Source organism: Tachypleus tridentatus, chromosome 2 (assembly GCF_004210375.1).
Source record: "Tachypleus tridentatus isolate NWPU-2018 chromosome 2, ASM421037v1, whole genome shotgun sequence".
NCBI lineage: Eukaryota > Metazoa > Arthropoda > Merostomata > Xiphosura > Limulidae > Tachypleus > Tachypleus tridentatus.
Genome location: NC_134826.1, coordinates 62,281,253 through 62,306,287, shown reverse-complemented (window position 1 = coordinate 62,306,287; position 25,035 = coordinate 62,281,253). Strand labels below are relative to the sequence as shown.

At 34.1% G+C, this 25,035-nt stretch overlaps 1 protein-coding gene across 6 annotated transcripts in view; it reads right to left on the bottom strand.

Annotated features, from left to right (window-relative positions):
- LOC143243965 (acetylcholinesterase-like) overlaps nt 1-25,035 on the bottom strand; it is a 115,453-nt gene that overhangs the window by 42,006 nt on the left and 48,412 nt on the right. The window contains exons 1-2 of one of the 6 annotated variants that reach the window (XM_076487851.1): nt 12,534-12,683; nt 9,008-9,081 (exon numbers count right to left, since the gene is read on the bottom strand). The exons of 4 other annotated variants lie outside the window; for them this stretch is intronic. The gene's annotated coding sequence lies outside the window, so the exon portion shown is untranslated. Of the gene's footprint in view, nt 1-9,007; nt 9,082-12,533; nt 12,684-25,035 lie in introns of those variants that run through there. One more of the 6 variants, XM_076487846.1, reaches the window with a different exon arrangement.

The following is a 25,035-nucleotide window of genomic DNA, read 5'->3' as shown; positions in this document are numbered from 1 at the left end:
GTCTACTTGCTTATCGAAAATCGTGTTTTTTAAGCTGTTTTCACAGACTATATTTCACCAATAAAATCAGATGGATCTTCGAATAATGAGAACTGGTACTAATAATATATCGCTAAAACGCTGACAACTAATCGAGAGTATTTAAACATATAATTAAAAGTAAAAACTTATTACTTCTTGTTTTCTGCAAGCACAATTTTATCAATATACAGTTGATGGAGCATTCAGGTTACGTTTACTAGCATATCGACTAAATAGCAAGATGGACGTAAAAAGTTTCAACCATATTTGTAATCAAAGCTGCTAATTTTGGAAGCAAATCATTATTAGACTAGACATCCAAAGTATTAGACGTTTTTATGTACAGATGTGCAATACCATTATAAAAAGGTGTAGCACACTTACAACGAAACGTTGTGATGCGACTTTCTTGTCTCATGTTTCAGATTAGTTTCTACTGAACACGTCTTCCCTCTTTAAACAGATGTCTTTTCCATTTCGTGACATAGCGATGAAATCGAGGGTTTATAACTCTATAATTTTGGTTCGATCCCAGAGGAAACCACAAAACAGATAACTCATGGCGCAGCTTTGCGATTGAAACTAAGGAACTTTTACAGAACACTTGCGAAATTTTATTCTACGTTTCAGTTACGGAATAAAATGCGCATTTAATTTTCTAATGAAAAGCTGCGAATAAGTTAATACAATAAACCAAATCTAAAAAATTTATAAGTTAGTTTGGACGGCAATATCGTAGAACACAATCTACATTTTCTGCTCTTAGGGGCATTATAGCAAATAGAAACCAAAGACACAAGAATGGTGTTAGTATTGCATTCTTGTTCACCCAGGACAGGCCTACCAAGTCTAACACAAGAAAATCAAACAGAGCCCTGCCGAGTTCATTAAAAACAAAGAAAAATTACCAAAATGTTCCAGCACTTTTTTATTTTTGACAAAACAAAGGCCAATACTTGAAAAAAAATCTAGCATTAATAGTTCATTAAATTTGGGTAAGATGTATAAACGTTGAGAAACTTATAAAAAAAAATCGAACGCTCTTTTGGTCCTGATGAAAGAAAGGAGACCAATATTTGAAAATACAAAGGTTTTTAGTAATTTAACTTTTTCTCTCTTTCAAACTGTTATTGTCTCCTGTAACAGAAAGTTAGGCCCGACATGGCCAAGTGGTTAGGGCGCTCCACTCGTAATCTGAGGGTCGCGGGTTCGAATCCCGGTCGCACCAAACATGCTCGCCCTTTCAGCCGTGGGGGCGTTATAATGTGACGGTTAATCCCACTATTCGTTGGCAAAAGAGTAGCCCAAGAGTTGGCGGTAGGTGGTGATGACTAGCTGCCTTCCCTCTAGTCTTCACTGCTAAATTAGGGACGACTAACGCAGATTGCCCTCATTTAACTTTGCGTGAAATTCAAAACAAACCAAACTTAAACCATCCTGTATGTACAGGTATTAAATACTAAAATAATGAAAATGTAATAAGAATACTAATTAATTTTTGTTTCTCTTTGTCTTTCTAGAATATTTCATATTTTCTCCTTGCTTGATAATATGAGTGTGTGTGTGTTTTTGTATAGCAAAGCCACATGGGGCTATCTGATGAGCCCACCTAAGGGAATCGAACCCCTGATTTTAGCGTTGTAAGTCCATAGACTTACCGCTGTACTAGCGGGGGGCTTGATACTATGATATAAGAGATCTTTGGTCATAGCTTTAAACTCGATATCGTTTAATTTTGTTTTTGTTAAACGCAAAACTACAGAATGTGGTATTTGCATTCCGTCCACCGCAGAGAATCGAGCCTCGAATTGTGCATTGTACATTCATAAAGCTGCTGCGGATCCCATCCTTTAAAGTCTGTATTATCACCTTGGATGTCTGTATTTTTCAAAAGAATAAGTTTTTTATTCTACTTGTATTTGTCAGGTCAAGTGGCAGTGACGTTATTACCGTGAAAGTTAAAAAAAGGTCTTGGAAAGCTTGTAAAAAATTATACATTTTATCCTACAGACTTTTAACTGGAGGTTTTCATTACCTTTGAAGTTCACAAGCCAAACACCTAATTTCTTTGTCCCATGCTTTTTATTTTATTTTTCAACTACAGTTAACTATCTCTGACTGTTCATTTTACCCCAAACTCAGGGAAATTCCCTTTGACAAATATGTAGCTGATTTCGACACACAGTTTCTGTTTACTAATGTTCCTGTAAATGCAACAGTTAATAATTGTATTTCCAAGCTTTTATTTAACAATAGACGAAAAATAATATTAATCATTCGACATATTTCTTTAATAATACCATGAACAATTAAGCCTATAGTACAATTCGCTAGTAATAGTTTACATTTTATATATATGTAAAAACGGCTGGTATGGGTAGAGAAAACTCTATGTACAGGAGCGAACAACGTTTCGACCTTGTTCGGTCATCGTCAGGTTCACAAAGAAAGAAAGAGGTAACTGACCGATAGCTGACCACATGTTTGAAGGTGGTTGTTCGCTCCTCTACATAGTTTTCTCTATCCATACCAGCCGGTTTTACATATATATCTTTCTGTACAAGTGGGTTTTCTCGTCATCACGGATTATTTACATTTTATAGTTAACAATTTACTTTATGAGTAAGTAGATGGCGATGCTATGTGCACCTCATGCGGACTCACGCCATTAAAGCTTACACCTTACTTTGTCACCGTAAGTATGTGTGACTTGACATCTACCAATCTTACAGAGTCCAAACCAGTCCATCATCACAGATGCATGTCACTTAGTATCCACCTGTCTTACAGAGTTCAAACCGCTCCATCACCATAAATACTATGACTTGACCTCACCCTGTCTCACGGAGATCAAACCGGTCCTACGGTCGTATTTACTCGTGAAACCGAAGTTTACGGAGTTCCACCTATTTTATACACTCGTATAAATCTTTCTTCTAATTTCTTACGTTTATCAAAAGAGAAGAGTTATTGACCTTTTCATATAGTTTGATGGTTTTAACAAAGGTTCCTTTATATCATGCAACATCTTTTGGACGTAATTACACTTCACACCAATATTTACTTCCTTCATATGCAATGGTTATCCTAAACCTTCACTTGATGATGAATAACCACACGTTTGTATTCAATAAACTTGGCAATTCTTCTAAAACACCTACCATACCTAAATGTCTCACTTACTTCTTTACAACAGAGCTTGGCAAATCAGGCTTCAGTTTTAGAGACCAATTTATAAGAAACAATTCCTAATGTTACCCACCCCGTCAACATTAAAATGGTTTTCAAACCTTCCTTACAATGAAACAATTTTTTCGTAAGAACGATTGCATCCTTGTCTCCAACTGTTCATGGTTTCGTTTGACGAAACTAAATCTCACCGTAAAATATGAGATTTTAAACACATGGGTTGCCGAATTAAAACGAGAAAGTATAAATAACTTTTGTTTTTCTTCAGTGCAAGAGAATTTGAGTAGCTAATTTAATTTTACTTTTTCAGCTGCTGCTAAAGCTCTTATTAACTACCCTTTTACCCGGAGAATCTTGGTTAACCTGTATAAATGTAATAACTCTGTCTGTTGTGTGTCGATGAAACTACATCGCAAGGTGTGGAACAATCTTCACCAATAAGAGTAAAGAGGTTCATTAGGTCCATGCAGGTGTATAATACAAACTCTGAGTTTTGTGTTTTACGGGAGTTTTTTACTATTACTTTGTTCCTGTAAATGAATCTTCACCGAATTTGGTATAAAGGTACACCTAGTCTGAGAAAAGTATACAAATTTTCAATTTTACATTTTGCGTTTTATGGTTGTTACGGGCGTTTTTTTTTTATTACTACTTCGCCTCCTGTTGATGGATCTTTGTCAGAAATGCAAAACCGCATCTTAACATGTTTCTTCGCACGAGCCCAACAAACTGTCATATCAAATTTGATTTTTTTACAATTACATATAATTCCAGCTAGTTAAACAATGTTTTACTGCTCTGAACAATTCATAATTCTCATTCCAGTGAAAACTGTTTTTTAGTTCCCAGTTAAAGTCGTTTTTATGGGTGCACAAAAGTAGGTCCGGCATAGCCAGGTGGGTTAAGGCGTGAAACTCGTAATCTGAGGATCGAAGGTTCGCATCTCCGTCACACCAAACATGTTCGCCCTTTCGGCCGTAAGGGCGTTATAATATGCGGTTAAACCGACTATTCATTGGTAAAAGAGTAACCCAAGAGTTAGCTGTGGGTGAAGATGACTAGCGGCCTTCCCTCTAGTGTTACACTGCTAAATTAGGGACTGCTAGCGCAGATATTTTTATTAAATTACGATTCCACTGCTATTAAAGATTACACTCGCCTGCATCTGGAAACTTTTTTCCAGCTGATTTAATTATAAGACCTGATTATAGTTAATTCGGTGGTCCTGAATTCGGAAATGACTTCCTTTTTTCTCTATCAGATCTGAGTATTTCACAAATTACATTTAGAAATTTACCAATACAGTAAATTTCTATCGTATTTGAATGTATGATGATTGATTACCTCTGTTACAAACTGGTTTAAATATGTAATTAAAGATGAAGAAATAAAGGTTGATATTTATATATGAAACCATGTAGAAACATATCAACAGTATATTCTATACTATAAGACTATATCTGCACTTTCTACGATCCATTATACCACTAAACTTATTGCAGTTAAATTTCAAAATTCAATCTGTAAAAAACAAAACAAACTAGTTGTTAGTAAGAGTATAATTAATATTAAAAATATAATTAATATATCGAGACTAAGAGTTTAGTATAATTAATTATAAGAAGTAAATGAAATTTGTAATTTCATTTTCCAGCTTTTGTGGGAAAACCTGATACTAAAAAACTAAAGTCATTTTCGGATTCAACATACTTTTTTACTTATATAAACAATTGTTACTTTCAAGTCAGCTAAAACAATTATTATTATTAGTTCAGTCAAACTGTTTAAGCTTTTCAGCCATGAAGTTATTGTTATTTTTATTCAATTATTGATGTTATTTAATCGAACGACCATCGTTAATTTTACACAACTATTGAGGCATTTATTTTGTTTGTTTGTTTTTGAATTTCGCTCAAAGCTACATGAGGGCTGTCTGCGCTAGCCGTTCCTAATTTAGCTTCCCGTCACACTAAACATCCTTGCCCTTTCAGCCGTGGGAGCATTATAATGTGACGGCCAATCCCATTATTCGTTGGTAAAAGAGTATTAAACTCTCTAGTATTAAACTGCTAAATTAGGGACTGCTAGCGCAGATAGTCCTCGTGTAGCTTTGCCCGAAATAAAAAAAAATGTAAGACCAGAAGGATGGCAGCTAGTCATCACCACCCACTGCTAACTCTTGGGCTAATCTTGTAAGAAAGAATAGGGAGATTGACCGCCACTTTATTAAGACCCCCACGGTTGAAAGGGCGAGTATGTTTGATGTATCGGGGATTCGAACTTGCAACTCTCAAATTACGACTCGAGTGCCTTAACCACCCGGCCATGCCGGGCCTCATTATATTCGATGTTTCAAAATGTGTATTGTGTATAATTGTACACGGATCTATTCCTTATATTCATTGAATGTTTCACTGAATTTTTATTGAATGTAATTTATGGATGTGTAAGTGAGAACATAATGGTTGGGAATGACAAAAAACAAAGTTTAAATATGTCCATAAGAAATATAGTTCCATTAACAAACGAGAATAATTCATTTTTCCCTTTTGCTACGTATCATTTTCGTTTAGATGAAAGTATTACCAGTAAGTTTATCTGACTATCTATCAGTAAGTCTTATGGTGCATTTATTTGTTTATCTATTATTTCATGTATGAATAATAAATAAACTTTAAATTGTAGTGTCAACATATATTCACAGTTTAATTACGTAAAGTTTTAATACAAAGGATGCTATTTAAATTTTACCCTAAAGACAGATTATTAAGCCAGAGAAAGCACGTACTGCTGATATTGTAGATTTTGCCTTAGTCTCATTAAGAATACCTTGCATCATGCGTTGACACTTCAGCTTACAAGCGTTTCAAACCAGTATATCTCCGCTTTCCCTTCATGTGCTTTAAATAACTTCTTTTTTATATTCTATTTTACGTGCTTGTTTTAAGACTGTGAAACTTATGTGAGAAACAGAGTAACTAAATATCTTGTGTTATACGTAAACTGTTCAGTTACAAACAAAAATTAGTTGTTGTTTTTGCCTCTGAGAACGTAAAAATTTCAAGCCAATTTATCTTACTTACGTCAAAATCATTTGAAGTTTTCGCTTTAGTGACAAGATGACGCACCACGAATGCCAAAATTCAGTTTTTAAATGTTAGTGTCAAATTCGTATAAAATGTAAGTTTCAAGTGTTGTTAGCTTTTCAACAAATGTTGCTTACACTTCCCTGTCACCTTTTATTTAAAACCTTTCTCTGTAACCTTTGAACTTTGACCCACGAACCATAAAGATAACTCGAGTGCTCGCTTAAGATTCATATTAAAGTTTGTTTCAGCTTCATTATATGTTTTTTCAGACGAACAGTATTTCTTCCATTGCTAAACTGCATACGCATCAAAACTTGAAATTTTCAACATTCTGTACACATCTGAATAATTCTAATCTGCCTAGATAAATTAATTTAGGCTTTTTTTCATTTGTTGTTCAGCAAAAAACTACATAATGGACCTTTTTATGCTCTGACCACCTCAAGTGACAAGATCCGATTTGTTGCGTTATAAGCACTCAAACCTACTGTTGAGCCGCCAAGGATAAAATCTACGCTCTGCCCACCATGGGTAACGAAACCCGGATTCTAGCGTCGTAAGTTCGCATACATATCGCTGTGTCACTGTGGGAAGGCGATTCAAAACTGTTAAGCAAAAGAAGTGAAGAAACATTTAATGTAAAAACTAACAAAAACAAAAACAGTAAAAAATACACTTCAGGTACCGAAAAATACTAATGAAAATATCAATAATCAAAGTGTTGGATTTGGTTACTGGAATTTAAATTAAATTAAATGTATTAATATATTTTTTGTAGGTTGAGGGACAAAAAAAGTTTTGTGCACAAATCTTTATCTTATATATTTTTACAAATTAGTGACAGTGATCCGTAATCTATTATGATTTGGAATTACGGCCGAAAATACTAGTAACAGCTAAGATACTCGACTAACGAATCAATACACCTTAACCATTACAAGTATTATTCTGGGTAATATCATACTCCTGGATAAACTGTTTTATTATATTATCTACATCATATACTAAGTAAAATATTAGTTCTCACATGCTGGGTAGTTGGTCTTGATCAAATCTTATTGATAGCGTTTGTTTGTCTTTTTCACCGCAAATATTGGACCTAGTGAAACAATAGAGTTTCACTAGATTTTAGTGTTTTTGATTTTTTTAATATTACACATAAGTGGTATTTTACATAGATTTTGACTAATGTAGTACGCAGACATAATAGTGGTTTTTTATTTCGTTTGTTTAGTACTGTGAACTCTGCAAGATCGCCTTGGATTTTTAAAAAAATCATGCATACATATATGTAGATTTAAGAGTAGAAAATTTTTATAAAATGTTGCTTTAGCTCTAGTTACCTATTGTCTTCTGGTATGCCACTATCCTCTAACGTGAGATTTCTTGTGAAAACATTACGGTAAAGTAGAACACATTACGTAGGGGTCGACGGTGATTTTTTTCTACTCTCGAGTTAGGTGATACTTTGAGAAAATATTATCTTTGATTTTAGTATTGGAATGACAATTGGTGATGTGGGCATCACATACAAACTGATAGAGGTGCTATTATAGAATTTTGTATATAATAGTAAGCTCACTAAGTCAGCTATCTCTTCCTTTATCAGCTCAAGCTCTCAATCTGATAGTTGAAATTTATGCTTTTTGTTTATCTAATAAAATTTTCTCCTAAGATTAACTAGTTATTCACTAGCCCTAACAAGTTCCTAAGGTTAGTACTAACGATCTAGAAATGACGCCATCTACATATTGTGAATTTGTTTATTTTGATGGAGTTCAAGTATTGAATAAAGACTGCTTTACATTGTGTCCAGTCTTTTCCATTTTTAGCCAAAAATCAAGTTAAGATAGTATAACTCTGCAACATATTTTCTGCTCTAACCTCATGTTATTTGTGGGTTTCACTGAATTAGTTCAATGAAAACATCTTAGCTGACATTACCACAATACAATGAAGTAGACGTATACAGTTATCCGCTGAACAACCTTTGTTACCACCTCAATATTTGTCATGCTTCTGTCTGATTATTTGTCCTATTATATGGCTCTCATCATATCCAGTTAAGATTATGAATTCTAATGAGTCGTCGTGGACAGTGACTTGCAACAGACGTAAAACAGATCTGAAATGCTATTTTTTTTTACACACGTCTGATCTGAAACACTTGCCGAACAAGTTAAGAGTAATGTGAAAAAAAACAACTCGAACACTGTAACGTTCTATTACCTTTTCTGTGTATAAAGTTAAATGCTTCATAAAGATATAAAAATTATATACAGATTAGACCATCATGTTTAGATTAACCCAGTTCTTTGCTACGCATTCAGACAAGATCATTTGGTTAGGTAGTCCTATATCATAATGACCACATAATCTTTGCAAGCAACTCACATTACTTAGTCGGACATTTTTCTTTGAAAAGTGATTAGGAATTTACAATAGTTGTTATTTTGAGGTTTCACAAAAAGCTATAATCTTGTATAAATTCAGAACCACCATTCACTGCCTGATCAATTATATAAACTGAACCATATTTTTGATAAAATACCTGAGCTTCAATAGAGTAAGTGTAATCTTATACATATTATACATGATAGAACAGTTTTCTTTGTTTGATAGTGGGAGCAAAATCACGTTGGGTTATCTGCTATGTTCCCCGTGGGGAATCGAACTCAGGTTTTTAGTGTTGAAATCCGTAAACTTACCGGTAGTGCACCATTTAGATACTCTTTTTACACGATTATTTTAGTGTCCAAATAATGGTCCAGTTGAAGATATCCTGTAATTACAAATAGTAATTTTAGTGATTTTATTATTTAATATATTTAAGGGCATATCAAGATTTACTTTTCAACGATAAACATTTTTAAATGTCTCTTATTTTTTACCTATTTCTGTAGACTTTAGAAAATTTAAACAGTTTTCTATTGTTTATATTAATTAATCAAGTGTAATAAATACATTATATATATTTATGCATAATTAGACACTTAGCATAAATATTGCTGTGGTGTAAAGTTTTAAGTTGATGATTTAGATCCGTATTGCAATGAAAACCGGCTCTGGATGGCCAGGTGATTAAGGCACTCAACTCGAAATCTGAAAATCGCGAGTTCGAATCCCCGTCACACCAAACACGCTTGCCATCTCAGCCGTGGTGGCATTATGATGTGACGGTCAATTCAACTATTCGTTGGTAAAAAAGTAACCCAAGGGTTGACGGTTGGTGGTGATGACTAGCTGTCTTCCCTCGAGTCTCACACTGTTAAATTAGGGACGGTTAGCGCAGATAGCTCTCGTGTAGCTTTGCGCGAAAAACACAAACAGTGAAAACTCTTTGAAAAACAATGAATATTTATTGAATTTAAAATATAGATAGACTGATGTCTAGTTAAGGTCGACATAATCGCTATTAAATTATGTTTAAGGCATCTGCTTAGTCAAATCGAAAAGCAACAAACGCACGAGAAATGAGCGCAACCATCCAGATATTTCGTTAGCACAATATTTCAGTAATATGCTGTGATAGCACTGTGATAGCACGATGGCACTGTGATAGGAAGGTCCTGCTTTGGAAGGTAAACTTGTAATAAAGTCTCATTTTACACTCACTAATCTGTACTTACACAAACATACGCAAGGTGTCATGATGTTATGTTTGCAAAATTTTTCTTCACTTGTGTTTAAGAGTCAAGAGCTTTGAACCTATTTGCTGAGCTGCTTTGTTGTTAACGGTTGTACAAACAAATATTTTCTACTCCCTCAAAAATTTAAGAAAATAGCCTCCGAAACATTTTCTAGTATTACTTGACTTTATGTGTTATGTGACGAACATTATTCAAATATGCTAGCAAATCGCACTTCAAGTGAGATCAGCTTGTTTAGAACAGTCTAAGATTTATTGTACCCTTGATTATGTGATGTTATGCATGACATAACCTCCTTGTGGTTGGGATGGTCGAACGTAAAGGGTTAAAGTTCGTATCCCATCTTACCTCCAAATGAGCTCCATAGTTTGGGGCTGTGGGTATTCTACATGTGAGGTAGTCAAAAGCTACTGTTTGCTCAGATAAGAGTAGCCCAAGATTAGTGGAAGATGTTATTGGTTAGATATTATATTAGTATTATGGACGACTGTGCACAAATAATATCTTTTGTAGCTATGCGTTAAAACGATTAGAAAACAAGCTTACCAATAGTGAAGTGTTACTGAAGAGAAAATAAGCGTTTCCCTCAAATTTGTTTGTGTTGACCAGTAGGTAATTTACCTGTGAAACACACTATATATACACACACACACAGAGCTTAGTTTACAGTAAAGTAACCATGAACATTCATACTAACACGTACATATTTGTTTGTTTGTTTTGGAATTTCGCACAAAGCTACTCGAGGGCTATCTGTGCTAGCCGTCCCTAATTTAGCAGTGTAAGACTAGAGGGAAGGCAGCTAGTCATCACCATCCACCGCCAACTCTTGAGCTACTCTTTTACCAACGAATAGTGGGATTGACCGGAACATTATAACGCCCCCATGGCTGGGAGGGCGAGCATGTTTGGTGCGACGCGGGCGCGAACCCGCAACCCTCGGATTACGAGTCGCACGCCTTACGCGCTAGGCCATGCCAGGCCCTCACGTACATATAATGCTACTCTGAAAAATGGTAAACGTACAAATGTACATAAACAGCTAAAGCTACACTGAATAAAGAGGAAGTATATTAAACAGCCGTTCAAGTAAACTGTTATTTTACAAAACTGATTGAAAATCACATCAGTACATTTTGTGTGATAGGTCTTAACGTTTGCAAACTTTATATTTTCACCGAATTATCTTTCTGTGTGATGAGTGTTTTAGGCAACATTATAAAAATAAGGATGTTACCTTTTTACCAGCTTAAAGTTTTTTTCAAAGCCTGTAAAATAATTAGAAATCCCTAATTTCTTTACTATCTTATACACAAAGGCAAGGAGCCCTCTAACAGTCATAGAAATATTTACAAAGTATAACACATTAATACCCAAATATAAACAGGCCAGTAAAAGAAAGTTATAATTTAAGGGTAGAAAGACAATTACTTTGATAATAAACAGCCACGAAAACAATTCCTACTGATTATACCGCTAACAATTCACACTGAACATACCGCTAACAATTCATACAATATATACCGCTAACACTTCACACTGAATATACCGCTAACACTTCACACTGAATATACCGCTCACAAATCATACAGAATAAACCGCTAACAATTCATACTGAAGATACCGCTAACAATTCATAGTGAATATACTGCTAACCATTCATACAGAATATACGCTTACAATTCATACTGAATATTTACTAGCATTGCTTGAATGTTCTTAATGTTTTATTTATTTATGTCCTTGAAGACTGTTCATTTGATTTTAGAATCTTACACTAAGCTACAAAAAGTCTACTTGCGTATAGCTGTCCTCCCCATTTTAAACTGATAGACTAGAAGGAAGACAGTTAGTCAATAAAATGCATTGCCAAATCTTCGAATACTCTTTTCACACCGAACAGTGAGATGTGACTGTCTTTTTTATAGCGCAACCAAAACCCAAAAGTGTGGAGTGCATTTTGCACAGATACGGGACTAATACCATAAATCTGAAAGTTACAATCTGGACAAGCTAACCGCTAGGATACTCCCGGCCCAAAGGTGTTCAAATGCTCAAGAATGTTCGTATAAGTCAACCTACGACTCTTAACAAATATCTAAATTCCAATCCCCAATGCTACGTAACAAATAAATTATTATGCGCATAATTGGAAATATCGATACCTTCCTATTCCCCAACATATCCTGAACCACTTTCAGGATAAAAATAGAGCAACAGGATAAAATGCTGTTGCTAGGATCAGATCGAGTTTGATCTCAGTTTTGCAACGCCAAGAAAGAAGAACCTGAACTAATAATTATTATCTTTATTTGTATGTTAAAACCTTTATTCAAACATATAAAATGGGACGAATTAAAATTATTAAATGCATATTAGCCAACTCAAGCCACTCCAAAATTACCAGAAATAAAAAATAGCGAACAGCACGGTAATGTGTACAAGAAAAGTGTGGTTGAAATAGCTCTAAGGAAATTGGTTTGTTTATAATTTCACCCAAAGCTACACGAGAGCTATCTGCGCTAACCGTCTCTAATTTAGCAGTGTAAGACTAGAGGGAAGGTAGCTCGTTATCACCACCCACCTTCAAGTCTTGGGCTACTCTTGTACCAACAAACAGTGGGATTGACAGTCACATTATAACGCTCCCACGGCTGAAAGGGCGAGCATATTTGCTGTAATGGAGATTCGAACCCGTGACCCTCGGATTACTAGTCAAGTGCCTTAACCACCTGGCCATGCCGAGCTGTCTCTAAAGGAAACAAAAATGAGACCACATTTAGATCAAACAGCTTTCGTTGTGTTATTTTCAAATCTGACAGAAAAATAATTGTTTGCTTTTAAAAAATTTAAACTTTTTTTTGATAAACGTAGCAATAGGTATTTTCGTTTTAAAAGATTCATCGCCTTCTAAACATTTGATCAACATGAAATTAAGTTTCAATAACAAATTCAAACGAATATTCTAATTCGTTGAATAAAAACACCAACAGAGTATTTGGATATAAATTTAATATAAATGCTTTCACACATACTCCTGGAGTAGTTATTAACGGTTATAGAAACGTTTATCTCCTAGTTTTCGTCTTTTAGTAGAAGCTATTAAACAGTATTGAAATGTTTGACTCTTAGTTTTACCACTTTCATAGAAGTTACTAAAAGTTATACAAATGTCTCGCTTTTAGTTTTCTGCTTTCAATAGAAGCTATTAAACAGTAGTAAAATGTCTGGCTTTCAGTTTTAACACTTTCCTAGACGTTACTGAAAGTTATACAATTGTCTCGCTCCCAGTTTTCTACATTTAATAGAAGCTATTAAACAGCAGTGAAATGTCTGATTAAATATTATATAGTTATTCTTTAATTACAGTTTTATTTTAAACGTTGTCCTTTTCTGATGGCTCAGCAGTAACTTGTTGTTGTTTGTTATTAGGCACAAAGTTACACAAAGGGCTGTCTGTGTTCTACCCGTTTTATTGCACTATAAGTCTGCGGACATGCAGCTGTGCCATTGGGAAACTCAATGGTAAGATTTATGGCTTATAACGCTAAAATTCGAAGGTCAATCCACGCAATGGGCACAAAATGAACACACTATTGTGCAGACCTGTGCTTAACAACAAACATATTAAACATAAATCAGATCTTTTAGGGGTATCTTTGGCCGAAGTTAAAGGATTAAGAATGTAATTTTCTAAATTAATTTGTTTTAACACTGAGATACAAGATAGATTATTTGCCCTTTGTTAACCAAAGAGAATCCAATCACGAATTTTTGCGTTGTAAATCCGTAATATTACTACTAACCAATGACTGTACACAAATGTACTTTAGGATAGGTTGTAGAGTGAATCAATTATGGTGTCTCTAAGAGCAAAGATAAAACAAAAATAGGTTTAAACTTTGATATTTTAATGCAGTTCAATAATAGAAATTATGTCTTTTGGTTGATAGTAAATATTCTTGCCATAATAATTCTTAGAAAGGTCATATAAATTTTTCATCAAAAATGTTAAGGAACAATATATATATATGTACGAAATGATTGTTATGTAAAAATGCATATGTTTTTAACACCGTTGATATTAATATTGAAGTTTACGTGGTTCCAATTAGGTTACTTAATAAAAATCTGTCTTTATATACAAGTAGAAAACTAATGACCAACACAAATATATGTATAACGTTATAAACAATAATAAAAAAGTGTTATTTCCAAAAACCGTGACTGATGCATTCATTGGTAAATAGCTAAAGTATGTATCTATTATGCCGTATCAAGCTTGTTATTGGCTAAAATAGTGATTACAAGAAGTGATATTATTTTGAAAATTGTAATAAATGCGTTCCCAGGTTTACAATAGGAATGTTTCAGTTTACATCAATAAGGTTTTACGTGAGCAAAACAGTATTTTTGCATCCACCACATTAGACACGTTTTCAATTTACCTTCTCCATGAAGAACTTAATTCAAGATAAGACGGTTATTGATAAGATTTTTTGTTTCTTTCCTGGTTTTCCATAAAACGTGCACGTATAATAAAATAGGTCAATATCCATAAATTCAAGCCTTTTTGTTTTATCTAAACTGAATGAGTGTGTAAAAAAATGTACATAAGCTAAAAAGAAGTTACTCTGATAGTATCTGCAACAGTAGACGCAGACATCTGATAATCTACCCAACGTATGTATTATTAGTTCCATATGCTAGAAATATATATACATATAGTTTGCTTGATTTCTTATTCTAATAGAAATTTTTAAACGATGTGGAAATTACATTGAGTAACATAATTACGCCTGAAAAATTTCTGTAAGTTTCATATCAATCGTTTTATTTTATAAAAAAACAACAACATTTACACAGCTTTTGAGCGGTAACTCGGACTTGCAGAACACTCAATGCTTTGTACATTGTACAGTTAGTGTTTATATGGAGCCAACTCCTGTGTTACGTATGAAGCGAAGGAGTAAAAAAGAAATCAATACACATAATATTAAATTTTATTATACACATTTATAGAAGACACTAATTTTCAGCCAAGAAGAAAGTCTAGTGCTTTTCGAGGTATCTTAAGAACACAACAAGCAGCATATACTTTCGCATTATACAATAAGAGATAACTAGTGTTCACACATGCATTACGATTGCTCAACTAAATATCAGTTACGCTAATTACAACAGAAAAAAATACACACGTGACTTATACATGGTATATATTTGCCAGTCTGTTCAATAATTCACTAGCCCGTTGTTTCAAGAGGGGTGTGAAAGTGTATTATCACAAAGCGAAGTTACACACAGACTATATGCTTGTAGCCGTCTCTGAATTTGACAAGCTAGAGAAAATACAATTAGCCAAGAGCATCCATCGTCAACTCTTGGTCCATTCTAATCAAATAGTTAAATTTGGTTGTTATTTTCAGAGCGCGCCCATGGTCCTAAAGTTCAGAGCGAGGTTTTGTGACCACTGGTCGCAAGCCACGAAATCTCGGATTCATAGATCAACCACTTGTCATGTTCTACTAATGCAACGTTCGAAATTATTCATTTTAAACGATAAATGCTTTGAAAAAGAACATATTTTTCGCTTACATCCAGCATGTTTCAGTGTCATCAATTCCACGAGTAAAGATTGAGTTATGTGCACGGCACGCTATGCATGCCTTGAAGTGTCCTTTTATATGAAATCCATTTAATGATGCTTTAAAGAAAAAAAATCCCAAAATAATATGTCCACTTGAAAAAGCAATTAACATATCAAATATATATTGCTATTCCATGTAAGGTTTAAGACAAAGGGGTCATTTATGAATTATGATGTAGAGAATTCGAATAGTTTAAATGAATATTTCTCAACGTCATCATGAGTTGAAAATCAATTCATTCGAAATCGTCCGCCTTAGCTCTTGCTCATTTAAAGGGCATGACAATTGTTAATTTTTATCCTACTCTTGATACCAATAATACTAAATGTTATTTAGTTCTGTTGTTAATTCCTATTGATAGCATAATGTCATAAATTATTAAATTAGAAATGAAGTCATACATTGAGTTAAGAATAAAATCATGCACAATTGTTCGCAAAAGAAAGGTGAATAAATGTTTCTCTAAAGGGCCTTAAGAATTTTGGACGTCAAAAATTTATTTTGAAAGTCGACAAAATGAACCACAGTATATCAGCTTCAAATTAATATTTTACACTGTTAACTTTACTCAAGCGTAATGAACATTTTAAAAAATATTATAAAAATATAAAACACGATTTCAGTTTCAATATTTCATATTCATTTAACACGAGTGTTCTAATTCTTTATCGTTCTCCCATTATTTTGTTTTATAAGACAGCAAACAGAAAAGAGAAATAGGAAAGACGGTTTAGTTGTTGTACTAGTCCTTGCACGGCTAAATGGTTATGGAACGCTTGACTCGTAATCTGAGGGTCACAGGTTTGAATTCCCTTCACACCAAACATGCTCGCCCTTTCAGCCTGGGGACGTTATAATGTTACTTTCAATCCCAATATTCGTTGGTGGAAGAGTAGTCCAAGAGTTGGTAGTGGGTAATAATGTATAGCTACTCTCCCTCTAGTCTTACACTGCTAAATTAGGGACAACTAGCGCAGATAGCCCTCGTGTAGCTTTGTGCGAAATTCGACAAACAAACGAACAGTTATTTTAGGAAGAGGTCAAAAGCACATGACCTTTCCAGATTCTCAACGACCAAATCTCCACAACAAACAAACAGTTACTGTACTAGGTTTTTTTTTTAATCCCGATTTATCTTTGATTAAAACTGAGCTAGCTTATGTGCAATAAATAAAGGATATCGAATGTAAGATTTATTCTTATGGCGAGGTTCTTTTCAAAACATTGTTAGAGGAGAAAACTTTTGTCATTTACAAGTACCTGAAACGCAAGTTTGTAAAGAATAGCGCCATTAAACTGTATAAAGCAAGGAATGTTTATTTACATTCACTCTATGTTCCCGCCGCTTAATTCTGTTTGTTCTTATTAAGCACCGCGTTCTACCTTCGTTTTTATACCAGAAAGAAAGAAAGAGTGTTACTACAGAGTCACATGTGTATCGAGCGGAAGCCAGCAGACAGTAATGTGAACTTCTCTAGTGTTGATGGGTACCATAATTAATTCAGGAACGACTACCTACCTTTCTTAGTAGGTTGGGAAGAAATGTCGTTAAAGCACCTGACTGAGGTTGGTGTGGTATTCCAAACAACGTTTCTCTACATAAATCAAGTAATCAAACTTATACCACACTTACCCGTACTGATTCTGTATTGGTGTTTTTTCCAAGCGTATATATACAATACGTCCAAACGCTAGGGCAAATGATGCCTAAATATATATGTACAGGTGTATGTAAATTTATACTGTGTTAATTCCGAAGTCTCCTTGTGTTTTTTCTTCTTCCCAAACGTATAGTCACGATACGTCCAAACGTTAAGGTACGAGATATTTAAAAGTCACTGCTATTTGTTCATACATAATCGGAAATACTAATACAAGTGTATTAGAAACCAAAATCAGTTTTCCTTCATGTTTTCTTTTATCAATTATGGAAAAAAAGTTTTACTTATGTTCATGGTGTAAGAGGTTCCAATTAGAACCTCTAGCACATGTCTTAAGCTGTTAGTGAATGAATGGAGTTTAGAAGTGGGTCTGCAGTAAGATTACGGACTTACAACTTTACAATTTTGGGTTCGATTCCTTGCAATGGACAGAGTACAGCTAACCTATTGTGTAGCTTTGTACAAAGAAAACAACCTCACAATTCTCTGTTTGCATAGTATGCGCATTGAAAGTTGTGTTTCCATATACATTTTTGGTTTGAGTATATGTCTAACCTGTACTGAAAAAAAAATCCAATGTGAGTCACGTCACGCTTGATTTCTTGAAATAGAAAAAGTCATAAAAGATAAAATGCATTTATCCATATAGAATAGTTCGATTACTGTTTGCACATTACGATTGTAAACCGAGAGGTGTAGGTGTCGTAGAACCTTATAAGTGTAGTGGGTGTTGGTATAACAAGCCTAAAGTAAAAACATTGTGTGGGATCATTTAGTCTATAGCCAAGTACATAAAATTTATCATGAAAATAAAAATATCGGTTTAACATAAATCATAAATCGTTTCTGAATTAAACTATTTTCTGTTGTATGACGAACGTCTTAAATAAAAAAAAACTCTTTAATAAATGGGCTCTAAGTAACTAAATCAACAAATATTTTTCTAGTTGTTTCTCCACACATTTCATTTTATACTTTCAGTACATAGAATAACAACAATACTAGGTTATACTGGTTGAGGCTCTTATAAAGAACCACGGTAAAATATGCTGCAGGATGTCCCTAAAAGTCCGTATCCTTAGAGCTCATCTTGATAAATTCAAGGAGAACATGGGAGCATACTCAGAGAAACAAGGCGAGCGCTTCCACTAAAATATACTGGACTTTGAACGCCGCTACCAAGGAGCGTATAACGAAAACATGATAGGAGTCTATATTTGGGAGCTGATACGTGAAAGTGATTTACATTACAGTCGTAAGTCTTGTAAAACTACTCACTTCTAAACATTTCTGTATAACTTTAGTATAAATACATGTAAATCGTGATTCATATGTTGTTTTATTCAGACTTAACCTAAATGAAAATGTGCAAATTTGCCCGTTTTTGCATAGAAAATAGGTTAATTTCTAAATTTCATTATTCAGGTCAGAAAAACAAAATTTGAAGGGAATAATAGCCATTTTCTGCAATTTTACAACATATGCGATTAAGAAATAACACATACTATCAAGGAAAAAAGTGTGTTACATACTGTAATTAGAAAAACACAAGTTATAAACAATTATAACAAGAAAAGTTCAGAATACGTTATTTTAAAATATCTTGTTGCATCATAAATTCTTTGGTGAGAAACAAGAAGGCATTCTAGAGATTGAAAACATTGGTCAAGTAGATGTCACGTTTGTCAAAAAATACAGCAAAATCATTCTCCAAATAACATGTCTGTACTAAAAACCGTTACGGGTCTTTCACAGAAACTAATAAAGGTCCTGTAGGAAGTCTTGTTCAAAGTTATTAAACGAGGATCTGAGTACATAATTCGGTCTTGTGCTGAAATCATTAATTAAACTTATTACAAAACTTCAACAGTTTTGAAGTTAGATTATTGGTTATTGTTTGTGGATCTCTTGTATTCTGATTGTATTTAGGTAATTAATCGCACTAACATTGATCAAACGCTTTGGTCTGTCACTATCATTCAGCTGCGGATGAGTTTTGAAAACTGTTTAAATAAAACTCCTTATACATCACTAAAATGATGTCCTGCTCTAGTGGCTAATAGTCTATTACCAACTTGAAGAGTAAACCGACATCTTGCTGTAGGTAAGTAAGACATAAAAATGAGAATAGGGTCAAGTATTTTCTTGGAGCGCTGTAATTTGTCAGTGTCAATAAGAAAGACAAAATACAATCTGTCTTATCGATTAATCAGAGCCGTACAAACAAACCATCTTACTGGATTACCACTTTTTGTTCAACCGTAATCAAATAAACCTTAGACACCATTCAAACATATACGTTTTAACAAATTCATTTTGTTTTCAAATTATATTAACAGATTTAATGCAGTGTAAACAAACGTTAGGACCATTACTTGTTCTTATTAGCTTATTCAAGAAAATATTTGAAAATATGAGGCTTTAAATTATGCCTATATACATTGTTTACGTTCACTATAATACGACCCTTACTGATGAACTTATGTATTCTGATGGACCATTATTCCAAAAACGAAACACCTAGTGGCTCAAGAGTAAGTCTGAAGTCTTATAATGTTAAAATCTAGGTTTCTATACCCGTGGTGGACGCAGCAAAGATAGCTCATTGTGAAGCTTTGTGCTTAGAAACAAACAAATATAAATAGTAACATACAGTAGTTGTTTAACTGTTCATGTTCATTAGATTATATCCTTAATATTTATACTTAAAATGTATAACATATAGTGTTATATAAGTTCCAAACTCATATTTTTGGGTTTGATGAACTAACTCTTTTAGTCAGTTCAGAAGGACATTTACGTTCAACAATCAATTCAGTGAGGTAGTTTCTTCAAGATGTTTTTTACGTAGTTGATGAAGTAAATGGGTATAAATATCAACCAAACAGCAGGATATTCTTTAACTTACTATTATTTTTTACCATGCTTTACTTGCTTTACTCTTTAAAAATAGCAATAACTATAAACTGTTGATATAAAACATATCTGAGTACGTTTTCTTCTGATTCCGGATCTATTGAAACAAATTAAAACATGAATGAAAATAGGGAGAGATATAAAACAGTAATGTAGATTAAATAATGCGATTCAAGATCATATATGAATGAATAAACCAGGTTACTACTCCAATATGACTTTCCATTGGGTGATTTTAAACTGTCGGGAATTAGCGAAGAATTACGAATCGCACGCCTTAAGACGCTTGGCCATGCCGGGCCAGTAAATTACTAGAAACAAAACAAAAATTACGCGATTAGTGATTTTGTTTATAACATATACCATTGTAAGTAGTAATACCAAAACCAACCTGACATTTCAACGAGAAATATATTAAGTTAGATATTGATGTACCTGTAACTTAAAATCGCTGAGTATTAGCAACTCATAGCTGTGTTTTAAAGGATTAATGGAAAATTCTATCACGAGCAAGTGACTGTTTTAAAGTCACTTAATGGCCAAGCGTGTTAAGGCGTGTGACTCGTAATCTGAGGGTCGCGAGTTCGCATCCCCATCGCGTCAAACATGCTCGCCCTTTCAGCCGTGGGGGCGTTATAATGTGACGATTAATCCCACTATTCGTTGGTAAAAGAGTAGCTCAACAGTCGGCGGTGGGTGGTGCTGACTAGCTGCCTTTCCTCTAGTCTTACACTGATAAATTAGGGACGGCTAGCGCAGAAAGCTCTCGTGTAGCTTTGCGTAAAATTCAAACAAACAAAAGCTAAAAACATATGACAAATATTTCATTACCATAGTCCCAGTTCCATGTTATTATTGAGTGTTGTTGTTGTTTTGAATTAAGCACAAAGCTACACAATGGGCTATCTGTGCTCTGCCAACCACGGGTATCAAAACCCCGTTTTTAGCGTTGTAAGTCCGCAGACATACCGCTTAGCTACTGGGGGGCATTTTTGAGTGATTCATCTTGAAATTTTTTTTTTTATTTTAAAAATTTTCTCTATTGAATATATGTTGTTGATTTTTCTTGGTAGTTAAAATATGTCTTGTTTTATAAATCAAACGTCTCAATTTTACTTTTTTAGTAAAATTAATTTTTTTGTCCATCAGTTCCTCTGCTATTTTCTTTCACTGATAAAAAAAATATTAGCAATTACATTATTATGTATTTCTGGAGTTGCATAGTTAGTTAAGTCTGTGAAAAAGATAGGTGTTTCTGCGAAGTAAATAATTGATTTAATAAGTTTGATGAATGAACTATTTATGTTTACAGCTTTGCTTCCTCTCGCAACTAACGAACGCCTTCCTTATTCCCCTTAGAAAGCGATAAATTAGATGGGGTTCACAACATTCAGAATGGATGACGAAATGCTTAAGTATAGCTCAACTACTTAAAGAAAGGTACGATAAATAAATTATATTTATATAAACACGTACAGCGTAGAAATAAAGTTTCTATGTTTCAAAATATTATATCATATAATAACTAAAAAACTGTAGAAAACACTATAAAAACTACATTCTCATTTCGTTAAACTTCTGTCTCTTACACAAATAAAGCTAATTTTTGCATGATTTTCATATAAATAATGTTATATTTCCTTGGTTTATTATCTTTATCTTCCACTTTTTTCTTATTCATTAAGTCACGCAATATGCAAGGCTTCTTGGAATCGACTTATATCAAACTTCTATTTGTTTATGTTCTTCTGACTAGTTCATTATATAGGTTACATTACGAAAATAGAGACAGTTACTATATAATACTCTTTATTCAAACTGGAAGATAGACACAGAACATTGTTGGCATAATCAAAGTAAACGAAATTTTGAAACTTTGTAGAATGGACAGCAACTGACTGTTGTGGAGACACAACTGTAGAGGACGACGTTTCGAAAGTCTTCTGCCTTTCGTCTTCAACTCACTGTATGTGCTTTCGCTTTGAACGTGGCAGGGGTTTACTTTAGAGAGAGAGAAGTCTGAGTAATTCTCACCCCAACATGGATGGTCAGGAACGTTGTAGTTCCTCTTCGTCCCCTTCTTTGATTTTTCTTGCCTTCCAGAATTTATATGTGTCTATTATTCTAGATTTCTCTCAGTTTATTCTGTGTCCAGTTGATGTGACATGCTCTGCAATGGCTGAAGTTTGTGTTTTCCTAAGTCTTGTACTGTCTTTTATGATTTGATTTGAATTTCGTGCAAAGCTACACGAGGGCTATCTATGCTACTCCTCCCCAAGTTAGCAGTGTAAGAATAGAGAAAAGGCAGCTAGTCATCACCACCCACCGCCAACTTTTTGGCTACTCTTTTACCAATGAATAGTGGGATTGATCGTCACATTATAACGCCCTCACAGCTGAAAGGGCGAGCATGTTTAGGGTGACGGGGATTTGAACCTGCAACCCATGGATTACGAGTCGAGTGCCTTAACCATCTGACCATGCTAGGCCATTATTTTAGGAAAATTTATATTGAAGTACAGATTTAGCCACCGTGACAATTCCCTCCCCTAAGTCCGCCACTGAAGTAGCTGTCTTTAATATATTAAGTGGGAAAATGCTAGAATCTGCATATGTTAAGCCAAGTAACTATAGCTACCTAGTTGTTACCCATGGATTTTTAAATGAAAAATAGAAATGTATCGAATTTATTTTATGGGTCGTTATCTATTGAAAATAAACCAAACAAAAAGTTTACTGTTTTATGAAAAAAATTTCCGTTGTTAATGGTTTTTTTATGTTTACGTTTTTAGTTTTATTGAAAGAAGGATATGAGAGTCAATTGGACTACAATGCTTTATAAATCCCACTTTAAATAGAAGACAGTAAAGAGTGTTTTAGACATAATCTCTTCTATAATTTCTTTGAAACACAAAGGTGGACTTTTAAACGTTTAATTAGAAGAAAGCCGACATGAAATTTCTAATCGTAACACGCTACTCAAAGTCCAGCCCTGTTTTTAGGTATTATGGAGTAAATACTACAAAAGATATTCTTTACATGTTTAATATTGTAAGGAGAAAAACATAAAATATCAGACTAGAGTTAAGGGAAAATATGTATGAACGTGTTTTGTTTTTGCAAAAAATAAAATTCGGACAATTCTTGAAAATGCAACAAAACATTTTTGCTTCCATGGTAAACTGGTAAAATTATTAAGCATTGAACTTAAGTGGCTGAAAGTTTTAACTTTAGTATTCTTTAATTTTTGGAGGGTTTACTAAATATTAAATATTAATGTTCTGTGTGTTTGTGTGTTTTTCTTATAGCAAAGCCACAGCGGGCTATCTTCTCAGCCCACCGAGGGGAATCTTAATGTTCTGTTTAATTCACATATTTTGTTATCATTGCGATATGCAAACAATTTGCTCGTACCCTGGCAATACACAAACAGTGGTATATGCTTTAGATACTGTATAACCTAACATTACAAGAACAGTGGTATATACTATAGATATTGAATAACCTCGAAATTCCAAAGCTTGTTCTTTTTCAGATCTTCTGTAATCAGACTGGCAAAACCAATTTGTCAAATTCATTTCCCAAATGAAGTTTTACACATTGCAAATGTTTTGCTTTCTTAAAAGCTTATTATTTATAGTAGTAGTTCTAAGGCACAACCACTATTATTTATGAGAACAGGATTTCTAAACGAGAACCACCCGATTAGCATCTACAAACTTGTATGTGTATTTTCTTATAGCAAAGCCACATCGGCCGATCTGCTGAGTCCGTGGAAGGAAATCGAATCCATGATTTTAGCGTTGTAAATCCGTAGACTTATCGCTATACTAGCGGGAGACTACAAGCTTGTGAGTTTCACTCATAAAAATACCTAAAAATAATTGATATTTTTTAGAAAAAAATGAAATTGTTGGGTTTTAGAGAGGAATGTTCATATAATCAGCTATTATGTGATACATACACAGATCAGAGACTCCTCAAGTCCAGACGAAACCATCCATCATTTAGTATTATTGTGCTAACTGATGTTAAACTCTAGAAATACAGAAGAAGTCCAAACTCTTCTCAGCTTCTTCTAAACTATTGCTTGGGAGAGACCGTTTTAATGTATGAACCTTTTAAAATGCAGACAAAAATAGCATTAACATTGAGATTTATTCTGCACTGTATCATTAATAAGGTTTTAGTGATTTAGTATTTTTTGTTAACCTGAAGATGACCTAGGAAGGTCAAAACGTCGTTCTCAGCTTTTCTAGTAAAGGTGTCAGTACCCATAACAGCCGTTCTGAGATAAATTTTTATTTCAAGTGGGTTTCTTGTCATCATGTTAACCGGCCCGGCATGGCCAACCGTGTTAAGGCGTGCGACTCGTAATCTGAGGGTCGCGGGTTCGCAACCCCGTCGCGCAAAACATGCTCGCCATTTCAGCCGTGGGGGCGGTATAATGTGACGGTCAATCCCACTATTCGTTGGTAAAAGAGTAGCCCAAGAGTTGACGGTGGGTGGTGATGACTAGCTGCCTTCCCTCTAGTTTTACACTGCTAAATTAGGAACGGCTAGCACAGATAGCCCTCGAGTAGCTTTGTGCGAAATTCAAAACAAACAAACTTGTCATCATGAGGTTTTGCAATTATTGTTGCAACGTACAAAAATACGATTAAAATGTTTAACATTACGCTATATAAGTAAGGTAAGTACAGTAAACGGTATGAAAGTTGAGCCTTAGAACACGGTATTGTATTTGTGGTTACGCCACTTACATATTAAATGCAAAGTATTGTGTTTATAGTTACGTTACACACCTGTATTAAAACATTCTGTACGATATTGAGTGCCCACGGAAACCGCCGAGCTATAG